Source organism: Epargyreus clarus, unplaced genomic scaffold, assembly GCF_041222505.1.
Source record: "Epargyreus clarus isolate Ecla_fem2 unplaced genomic scaffold, WU_Ecla_fem_2.2 ptg000002l, whole genome shotgun sequence".
NCBI lineage: Eukaryota > Metazoa > Arthropoda > Insecta > Lepidoptera > Hesperiidae > Epargyreus > Epargyreus clarus.
In genome coordinates, this window is record NW_027332210.1 from 2911449 (window position 1) to 2922329 (window position 10881).

The window sequence follows — 10881 nt, forward strand, 5'->3', positions numbered from 1 at the left end:
AACACCACCGAGATGTCCACCTGTTACCGGGTATTCACCCCCTTGAGAATTTACCCGGACCAAGCGGGTACTCTCGAGACCTAAATAATCCCTACCCAACTCCATATTGCAACTCACCCGCGACATATGAGAGACCAGGTGCGTCCCCTTGTATATATGGTCTACCTGTTCAGATATGCCTGCGCAGGTACATCGGACTGTGTATAGGAATAGACCTATGCAGTTTTTTGTCCCTGTGCAAGATCAAAAATCAAATCTTTCGTGTGACACCGGACGATTACCATCACGACAGAACAGTATCAGAAGTAACGGTCCTTGCTACAAATAATGAGATGTTACAGCCTATCTACGCGCCTTAACTAAACTCGTACAAATACCCGGGTTTCTTCGATCTTAATCTACAGTTCACATTTCAAATCGTCGTCACCTCTTGTTCTCCATAACTGTGCCGAAATTAATTTTCACTTGCCATAAGAGTTAAAAAACTCGTTAATAAACTTAAACAGATTATTCAATTTAATAATTTCAATAATGAAAAGTTCGCAAAAGTTTCAGAATTTACCATTGTTTGTACCATGCACCATGTACCCATGTTCCACAATAAATTTGATTTGATTTGAAATTTTTCATTGTTAATTAGCCAGCGCAGTGGACTATAGCATATACCCGTCATTTTGTGGTTAGAGGTCTGAGCCCATGGGTGTGACAAGAAAGGCTTGGTGACTAATGAATTTTATTCTTTGTTCCAGATCGAAACACCAATGTAAATACGAACGTACAATGTAAGTGTATATATATACAATAAATAAAAAAACCATACGTAACTATGTAACGTGGCATTGCTCAAACGGTTACGTTTTACGGTTACGGTTATGTGTTACGGCACCGGACGTTACGTGCTTTTGACAGCTATTTTTTGAAAAGTGGACGTGAATTTTTTGGAATTTAATTGAAGCGACATTTTAATATGAAATGCTTCTTGTCGGATTTTGAAAATGATGGACAATATTTTTTTTTATTTTAAGAATTAAATACGGTTTATTCGATTTTGAAGTGTTAATCATCGCAACTAATGAAATTCGTGTCAGAGGTTTAATTATATTAATGACATTATATTAAAGTAAAATTTGTAGCATTATAAAGGTTTCTGTTATGTTGGCAATACCGAAAAAAAATTTACTGTCATATAAAAATAGTGTAACGCTGCTGTGTTATGGTTGAAAGAACGTCGTAATGATGGGATAAGGAAGACATATTTATCCGAGGCCTTCGATCTTAGTCCCTGAATTAGTAATGCATTTATGGCCGGCCTCTGATAGGAATCTTATTTTATCTGGGGTTATCCATATAGGTCCACCGGGGTCCAAGTGCAGTAGCTAATTACCCTTTGGTGGACTCCATGCTCCTTTGCAGCTTCTATAATATTTAAAGAAAAATGACTTCATGTGAAGCGTTTTACTTTAGTCTGAGGATGGTAATACATCTGTAATGACTCCGGGCAGCTATTGATTAGTCTTACAGGGCAGTCAACATTAGGTGGACTAAAGCAAGCAATAAAAACTATCTGAAAAATAAAAATGATAAATAAACAAAAGATTTCTTTCCCCTGTTTTGTTCTAAAAATAGTATTTTTTTATAATGTGTTTTAATATAATTAATCCTCTTGACTTGACTGGATGAAATAATTTTGTTACTTTGAGTTAAGAATTATTTATTTAAACTTTTTTTTAAGAAAATGTGTAATCTATCAATTTTTATTATATTAATAATAAATTATGTATATCTCTGTTTTACAATACAAAACGGATTTTAGTCATTTAGACGAATCACAATAATTTGATTTATTTTAATGAATGATTATCTTTTATTATTTTTTTTAACAAATGGACTCTAACAGGACTTCCTTTCAAAGATTTCATATATATCTAGATCTATATAGGTGGCTACCGAAAAAGAATTAATAAAACTAGTCGATATCTTTCTTAGTGTGATACAAATCTTACGCACACGTACGCATATTACGTGTACGTGCACGTATTCGAACATCACGCACACATTCATAAAAATGTCGTTTTATTTTCAGCCACGTGATGTCTAGATATATATAATATCTTTGTATCACTTTTAAGGTTTGCCAAACGATATATAAAAGTACATATTTTTCTATAAGTTAAATATGAACATATTATTATTGACATTATTAATTAAATGTCTATGTAACGAAGCTTTATTGACATCTGCAGCTATCTTTAATTAAATAGTTATCTATTGTATTAAATTAAATCGACAATTATTAAAAATATTGTTAGGGAAATCATGCCGATTAAATCAAATGAATTGATGTATTGAAATGTATTGATGTATTTAAATATTTCATTTAAAAAAATATTTGTCTCTGGGATATTTTGTAGTTTTTAACTTCGTTTTCTTTTATGCATTATTTACAACATTTAAAAAAATTAACTTTAAGTTAAGAAATAAATGAATTGATAGTTGCCGAAATATACTAAAATGTTTTGCTGCAACAAAATAATCTTAAATTATGTTGCAATTTTAAAAATCTGAATGCTATAATAATATATGCAATAATGTTGTTATTACACATAGTTGGACAATTAATGATTGACAGCTTAATTTTTTTGATATAATTCTTAAATCAATTTGTAATAAAATCTAATTTATTTTTCATTTGATAATCGGCATAATATTCCTGACTTATCAATAATAATGTATGAATATTATTGTATTGTGTATTATTATTGTACTACGCACTGAAGTGATCGCGTCCTGCCGTGGTAATTAGATTTCATTTATCATATGTAATCATTGATCTACCAACGTGATCTATAAACGTGCTACTATTGCTAGTGTTACAATGACGTTACAATACAGATTAAACATTATTTACTGTGACAAAATAACAAAGTATGCTAAAAAGTGTTAAAAGATGATGTACAATTTTAACATTACATTACTTCAAATTGAATTTATAACAATTGTTTCTTTAAAAACATATTAGTTACGTATTAACTAATTAAATGTTTGGTATAGCCCGTGCCAAACTTCTAGTCCGCTCTGAAGTTGCTGCGCGCAGGTTTAGTTAGCATATACTCCGTAACGTAAGGGCACACCAACGATGCTATGTGCCCGCGGGTGAGAGCGGGCAGTGGAGGGTAGCTTTTAATTAACTTGCGTTCGTTAGTATGCGAGTTCAAATCTTTAATGTAAATTTTAAACCACTTAATCAGAACGGATTGAGTTGAAATTTTCTTTACACATTTTGCTTGAATGCAACGCATGATTAGTTTTGTGACGTCATTTTAAATCCAATATGGCGGACGCCCAAGATGGCTGCTGTGCAACCACGTGACGTAGGTATCAAATGAAAGTTTTTTTAAGAATAATACGAGAAATGTGTTATTAAAAAACATTTTCTTATAATATTTTTAGTGAATTCGCTACTCGGTGGGTTGGTATATCAATGTTTACAATATCGTATTATTTATTGTAATGTTTCGTTTGTGTATATTAAGATTCATGTAGGTGCTTGGGGTTTGCTCGCTTGTAAGTGATTCGCCGGCGGTCTGGCGGGTGGTTTTTGAAATATAATATAAACGTAAGCGCTTAGGAGATCTTGGCGGATTTCTTCTTGGTCAAAATCAAAATTAATGGAAATCATAATTTATTTTATATTTGATGTCATTCTCGTTTTTCGATGTATTATTAAATATACAATTAATAATTTATTTCTGATATAAAAATATAAAATCTTAATTTGAAAAATTGAAATTATTTAAAGTAAATTAATTACAGCCATTGATTTGAGAAACTAATAATGTAGTAAGAATTAATAATAATAATGACAATTGTGTAATATTAAAAAAAAAATCATAATCGAATATGTATGTAAGTATTGAAGTAGTACTCCACTACTTAGTATTAATAAAGTATTGGTATTGTCTTACCATACAGTATTATGATCGTTTCTACGTTCCATGACATATAGATACAAGAAAAGATCTCCTTATATGTAGTTGAAAATGTTAGGACTCTTAGTGGTTCGACTCCATAGGCACCACTGTCACACGGTTTTCTGGCTCATAACAGTTGCGTTAAGGGCTGCTGTATCGTAGTGTCATACAAATCCGAGGCGACCTCTGGGGGTAGCAATAAATCTATGACCAACCTCAGTTAGGAATCTAATTTTATCTGGGCTTGATTAGATGTCTATGGGCAGCTGTTACCATTAAACGTCAGCCATGACCGTTTGTTGCTTCCATATTATAAAAAAATGACTACAGGTAACTTATAATCAGCAATTACCTATAAAAGATATTGATTAAGAAGAAATCTACCAACAACGTTCTACAACGATGTGATATACATATTATATCATCACAATAATTAATTATTTAGTGCGCACGTGACTACCTGTATGAATGGATACATACGTTTTAAGATCCGTGGTTATTAAGTGCCAAAGGAATGACCCGTTCTTCAGCTACTTTTGTAATTGTGAAAATCTGTGTTAAAACTTATAAGGCATCAACAGAGTAAGCGAAGTGTATAGTCCGCGCCAAACTGCTAATCCGCTCTGAAGTTGATGTGATCAGGTGTAGTCATACAATTTTCTATGGCGACGCGATTCATTTCTATATTCAGAGCGGACTAGCATTTTTACACGAACTATATCATTGGTATTCCGACGTATTCCGTAAAAACGTCTATATAATTTCGTTTTTTTTTTTTGTAGTTATATCTAATACTGTCTATTGGTAGATGCGGCTACTAACGCCCGCTGGTAATAATCAATCTATCCAATATTTTACCTACTAAAGATCGAAATTACTGTCTACTAAAAAAATATCACACTTTTTAACAGTAATATTCCATGGTGGTCTCGTGCGTATATTAGTTGTCGTAAACTTTATAATCACTATTACATATAATAATTAATTGTGTAAATAATACGGCTTCGACAAGACTATTATATTTTTCTTACGACTGATGTGTAAATCGTGTAAAAAGTCTTTTTTTTATGAAGGCATTTAATTTTTCGGATGTTGTGTCGAATCGGTGTTGGGGAAACATCAATAATTGTATTTAATAATTAATAATAATTCAATTTAATAATACTTTACGTAACAATCGTAATATGGTCATTTTGTTAATAAAAAAATTAACGAATATTTTATATCTGTAGTATTTTTATTTCTTTTATAATAGCGTTATTCGATTCGACCACAACATCCCATAGAATTTAGTGTAAGTACCTATTTATATCTGTATAGTCATAGTTAGTGTAAAGACGTATTTTATTAGATACATACTTATTATCAATTGGGATTCATTTACATCTACAGGGATTGAGCGTATCAGGCACGTGTCGTGGCAGACAAAACAGCATTATATACAATGTGTATTGACGTTTTTATATGTACCGTAATGCGACAGACATGGAATGTACTTGTCTAAATATTGTATAAAAAATACGATTTTGTCTGCCACGGTCCGTGCCTGACACGTTCATTGTCTGCAGATATAAACGGAGTCTTATTCGTAGGGACTCTTAGCTTTACGGATTTTTTTTACAATTTATAAAATTCTCTCTAAGTTTGAAGAACGCTGTATTTTAATAAAATAACAATTATTAATTACATTTCATGCTTTGTTCATCGATACTATAATTAAATTTTAATCATAAATAAATTCGACGCTGCATTTTCTTCTCAGTCAAGTATTTAATCTATATAAGTTACATATTAGACGATATTTTTCATTTAATTATTACCCATTTTGTAATTGGCATCATTATTTGAATTATTATTAAGTCGCGATTATATTTCTTTACATTAAATAATCCCAGTGTGTCAAATATCCCTTTAATAGGAAAATATAATTATAGATTTTGAATAATGCACGTTTTTACAATTTTCTACGTAACATCACATATTTGGTTACATGAATATGTCCATTTAAAGTAGGAGAGCAAGAATATAATACTCTTTTGTTAAATTGATCTCAAATATTAAGAGGGAATTCATTATAACGTTATCTTAAAACAGTTGCAGATTTCATTTAAGTGCCTTTAAAATATGAATAATTGTATTGGTGTTAAAATAAGATTAAAATTATTAAATTATAATGTATCTATTCATTTGGTTCAATTGTATTTTAAATTAGGTATTTTTAAGTTCTCCGAAGCATTTATTTTTAGCGTATTATTATTGATTCAATAATTATTAATTATTGATAAAAACATGACAATTATTGTAAAGAAAACATAATTGTTATACACAATATGTTTTCTTTTAGGATTAAAAGTTATTCTGTAACTGTTTTGAGTATCGATATGAATTTCTCGTTTCACAAAGCACTCGAAATGTTTCATCATCATTATTATTATATACAATTATTATGCCATTATTAATTATTATGTCGTTCTACGTTCCCCCATAACTGCCAGTATAAGCAATGTAAGTTTGGCAATACTATGTTGTAAGTATACAGTTTACTTTATTTACTTGTGTAAAATACACGGTAATTACGACAATCGCTTCTTTAAATAATTAATAATTTTGTAAAATTTATTATTAATTAAAAGATAATAATTTTAATGTAGGAAAAAACGAACAAACTCTGCGTTCACGTTTAGAAATTAGAATCTCTATACTATTTATTGTATACCTTCCGTTATTAAACCTTCTTCCACAACTTGTGATTGTTTTCGAGACATGAAATAAAAATGTTCATGTGCTCCGTTAACCTACCTCATTTTTTCTGCTCAATTTTGAAGCAATAAATTGTTTTTGTGTGTATTTTTACACGAACGCAATTTAAAAGAAGCATTTTGTTTAGAAGCGAGTGTCGTTATTGCCGACTTAAAGTAGAAACCTCCTTTTGGGTTGCTAAAACATAACGCCATTTTATTATTGTCGTCTGGGGTTAGTCAAGTATTATGTGAGCATCAAATGGTCTTTAATTAGTTATTTTTTATGACATGGATGCTGGAGTGGATGGTGGTTACGTATATTTATTATTTCTGATCTGATTTTGCAAAATGTAATGAGCTCGAATTTAATGTTTAAACAAGCTTAGGGGAGGGGACGTCTATCGCTTATAACAGTAGGGACAGGGTTAAAATTATGGTTAGATAATACTTGACTAACCCATATTTTATCGTAAGATTATATTATTATTAATAGTGTACAATTATAATTACCGTTGGTGAAGGTGAATATCGCTTTGATTTGAACAGTGTATTTAGTGTTCAAAGTCTCGACGTACCTTATTTTATATACATACTATCAGTTGGACAAAGTTTCCTCGAAAATGTTTACATTTATCAGCCATTTATAAGCAAATAATCAAGTGAGCTTTCAAACAAAACTTCCTATAATTATCATATGAAATCAACTCTTCTTAGTCATATGGCTTTGATAACATTTTGTTTGAAAATATATTATTATATTATTATTAATTAAAGCCATAATATATCGTCGGTTTTGCTTGAAAACTCATAAAATAATAGTAACTTAATATTCTTGTGTAATGAACAATTTTATTATTAAATAACATAGAATTATTATGGATCTTGAAATAGTAACGAGAAACGAAATTGCCAGGTGTACATGAGTGAGCGTTTAAATAAATAATTAATAATTAATTATGAATCGGCGTCACAACTTTTGTAGTCATCGTAAAATTGTAAAATATTTCGTATTTTTATGCATTTATTTATTGTATTAGTATTATTTTAAAATATAACGTATAATTTTACTCGATTGATTAGAAATATAATAAGCTTTATTAAATCCTAGTATTATTCAATCTTAGAACCAATCACAATAATGAGATTCTACTTGTAATATAATGTACACATAATAAAATAATAGATTTTTATTTGTTTCCTAATAATTTCCGATGACATACTATTAATTATGATTAATATTTATTAATTATACGATCCCCTAAAAGTTGTGACCCGATTATTTGGAATATGGGTGGCGTTTTTACTTGCATTTATAAAATATGTATTTATTAAAAATAAATAAATGGCAGCATATTATAAACATTTTTATTGGTTTTCGTGCAAATTTAATTTTGAAAACTCAATTATTTTTGATAATAAGTAAGAAAGGGTAAGAAGGCGGCTATTTTGTTTGCAATTTGCATTATTTTAATGATTTGCAAAATTTGTGTGAAAACGTCACCTACATTCGCAAGTGAAAAAAAGAAACTGAAAAATTATCTGTATTGAAAATGTTTTACAACATTTAATTAAAAATCTATATTAGAATTGTTTTAAGATCGAAATATTTTTACAGGCATCCGAAAATATTTGTCTAAAATGAACGGTAAGGCAATAATTAAAAGCAATAATATATTGTGTGTAAGTGCCAAAATATGAAAAAAGTTTTTCATATAATATAATTTTAACTTCCTTTTTTGTCTTATGTTTTAGTATTTTAGAAAAGGGTCATTCATAAATTCTATTGCCTTATAAATTTTAATGTATTTTTGACAATTTACTTTTAGTGAAAAAAATATCAGTATTATTTTCATGTTGCAACAGAATGAGATTAGTACATAAATTCCATAAAACACCTATTTTTATATTTTTCAAAATATTATAATAGTAAGATCCGTTTTATCCATATTTTTATCTATCCGATATTTTTTATGACTTACCTATATATTGCGTATAACTAATATACTCAATTATGTTACAAATTTTTAATAAACGTGACGTCACAAAACTTGTAATGTTTGAATGACCCAAAAATTATCAGAAAATAAAATTGCATTGACAAAGAAGAATATTATATGTTGTAAAATAATTTTCAGTAAAGATGTATGTATGTAATATTGTTTATATGAGTAATGTAAGGTATAATGTTTGTTGGGAAGAGTAACGTGAAGAAGCGTTGTAAATATCCTAACGTATAAATTATTGTACTTCATAATAAAAATAAAGTGATCAGCCTTTGTCGTTTGATTTATTATTAATTATTGGGAACAATCTTCATTATTAATAATTGAAAGAACGGTACAACTTTTATGATGGTGGGAATATTGTCACAAATCATCTACAGACAATCCCACTGCTGGGTATGATTTTTGCTGGCTTAGTATTTTTGGTACTTCACTCATCACCACTCATCATCACATTTCATGTACCATAAAATTATGGTACATGAAAAATGCTACGAAAATCCGACGGAAATATGTGAACTATTTAACGATTTTTTCATTAATATAGGAAAAAGTGAACATAAAGCACATTCAGGCAATTATACAACAAAAATTATAAATAACAACAAAACAATGTTCTTATTGCCTACCGACGAAACAGAAATTTACAATATAATAATGTCATTAAAAAATACCAATTCGATAGGATACGATTTAATAAATACGAAAATATTAAAACTTATAGCCGCAAACATCAGCCAACCCTTGAGCCATATTATTAATTTATCGTTTTTACAAGGAGCTTTTCCAGAAAGACTTAAAACGTCTATTGTAAAACCAATTTATAAAAAAGGAAACCACGAAGATATAAGTAACTATAGACCTATTACACTAATACCAGTATTGTCGAAGATATTTGAAAAAGCTATGTATAAAAGATTATATAACTTTATTATAAATACGGATATATTAAAGAAAGAACAATTTGGATTTATAAAAAACAGTTCAACTACGCTTGCCTGTTTTACATTAGTAAAATATGTTACTGAAAGCTTAAATGAAGGAGTACCTATCTCTGCATTATTCTTAGATATGAGCAAAGCATTTGACCTAGTAAGTCACGAAAAACTGCTGAGTAAATTATATCAATACGGAATAAGGGGAAAATCATGGGAATGACTGCATAGTTATCTGACAAATCGTAAACAGTCAGTTGAAATAACAAGAATAATAAATAATTATAGTACTAATTATAAATCAGAGTATAAGGGCACAATAAACGGTGTTCCACAAGGAAGTATACTGGGGCCACTTCTTTTCATTTTATACATAAACGACCTCCCAGACTGCATAGATGATAAATGTATTTTATTTGCGGATGACACCACATTAATGATTAAATGCCATAACGAAATTAATTATAATAAGAAAATTGAAATGTCCTTGAATCATGTCATGAATTGGCTTACAGATAACAATTTAAAAATTAATATCGAAAAAACCAAATTAATACAATTTCAATACCAAAATAGTAATAAACCACAACTTGACATATCCTATCAAAATAATCCAATCACTAATGTAATTTCGAGTAACTTTTTGGGACTTACTATTGATAATTCTCTAAAATGGGACATGCATGTAGACAAAATGGTCAAGAAACTAGACAAATTTATATATGTAATAAAAAGATTACGTCAAACAGTGTCAATGCAAGCTGCTCTGATAGCCTATCATGGATATGTTGCGTCTGTTCTTCGGTATGGAATATTACTCTGGGGTAACGCTGTTAGCGCTCTAAAAGCTTTTAGATTTCAAAAAAGATGTATAAGATCCATCTGCGGCTTAGGACCAGCAGATAGTTGTAAAAATTACTTTAAGAAACATAAAATACTACCTTTACCATGTATCTATTTATATGAAATATGTGTATTTGTAATTAAAAATATTAATTTATTTAAAACAAACCGCGATGTTGGTCAAAATAGATGTAGACATAAAAACAAATTATGGTTACCTGTACAAAGAATAAAACAATTTAAAACAAATGCATATTGTATGGCAATAAAAATATATAATCATTTGCCGGACAGACTGAAAAAATTAGAATTGACAAAATTTAAATATGAACTATTAAATATATTATTAAACAAATAGTATTATAGTGTTAAGGACTTTTTTGATGAC

At 29.2% G+C, this 10881-nt stretch overlaps 1 protein-coding gene across 1 annotated transcript in view; it reads left to right on the forward strand.

Annotated features, from left to right (window-relative positions):
* Nucleotides 1-2833, forward strand: part of dsd (attractin-like protein dsd) — a 37539-nt gene extending 34706 nt beyond the window's left edge. Inside the window, exon 26 of the mRNA XM_073077890.1 lies at nucleotides 750-2833. The gene's annotated coding sequence lies outside the window, so the exon portion shown is untranslated. The remainder of the gene's footprint in view (nucleotides 1-749) is intronic.
* The last annotated feature ends 8048 nt before the right edge of the window (nucleotides 2834-10881 follow it).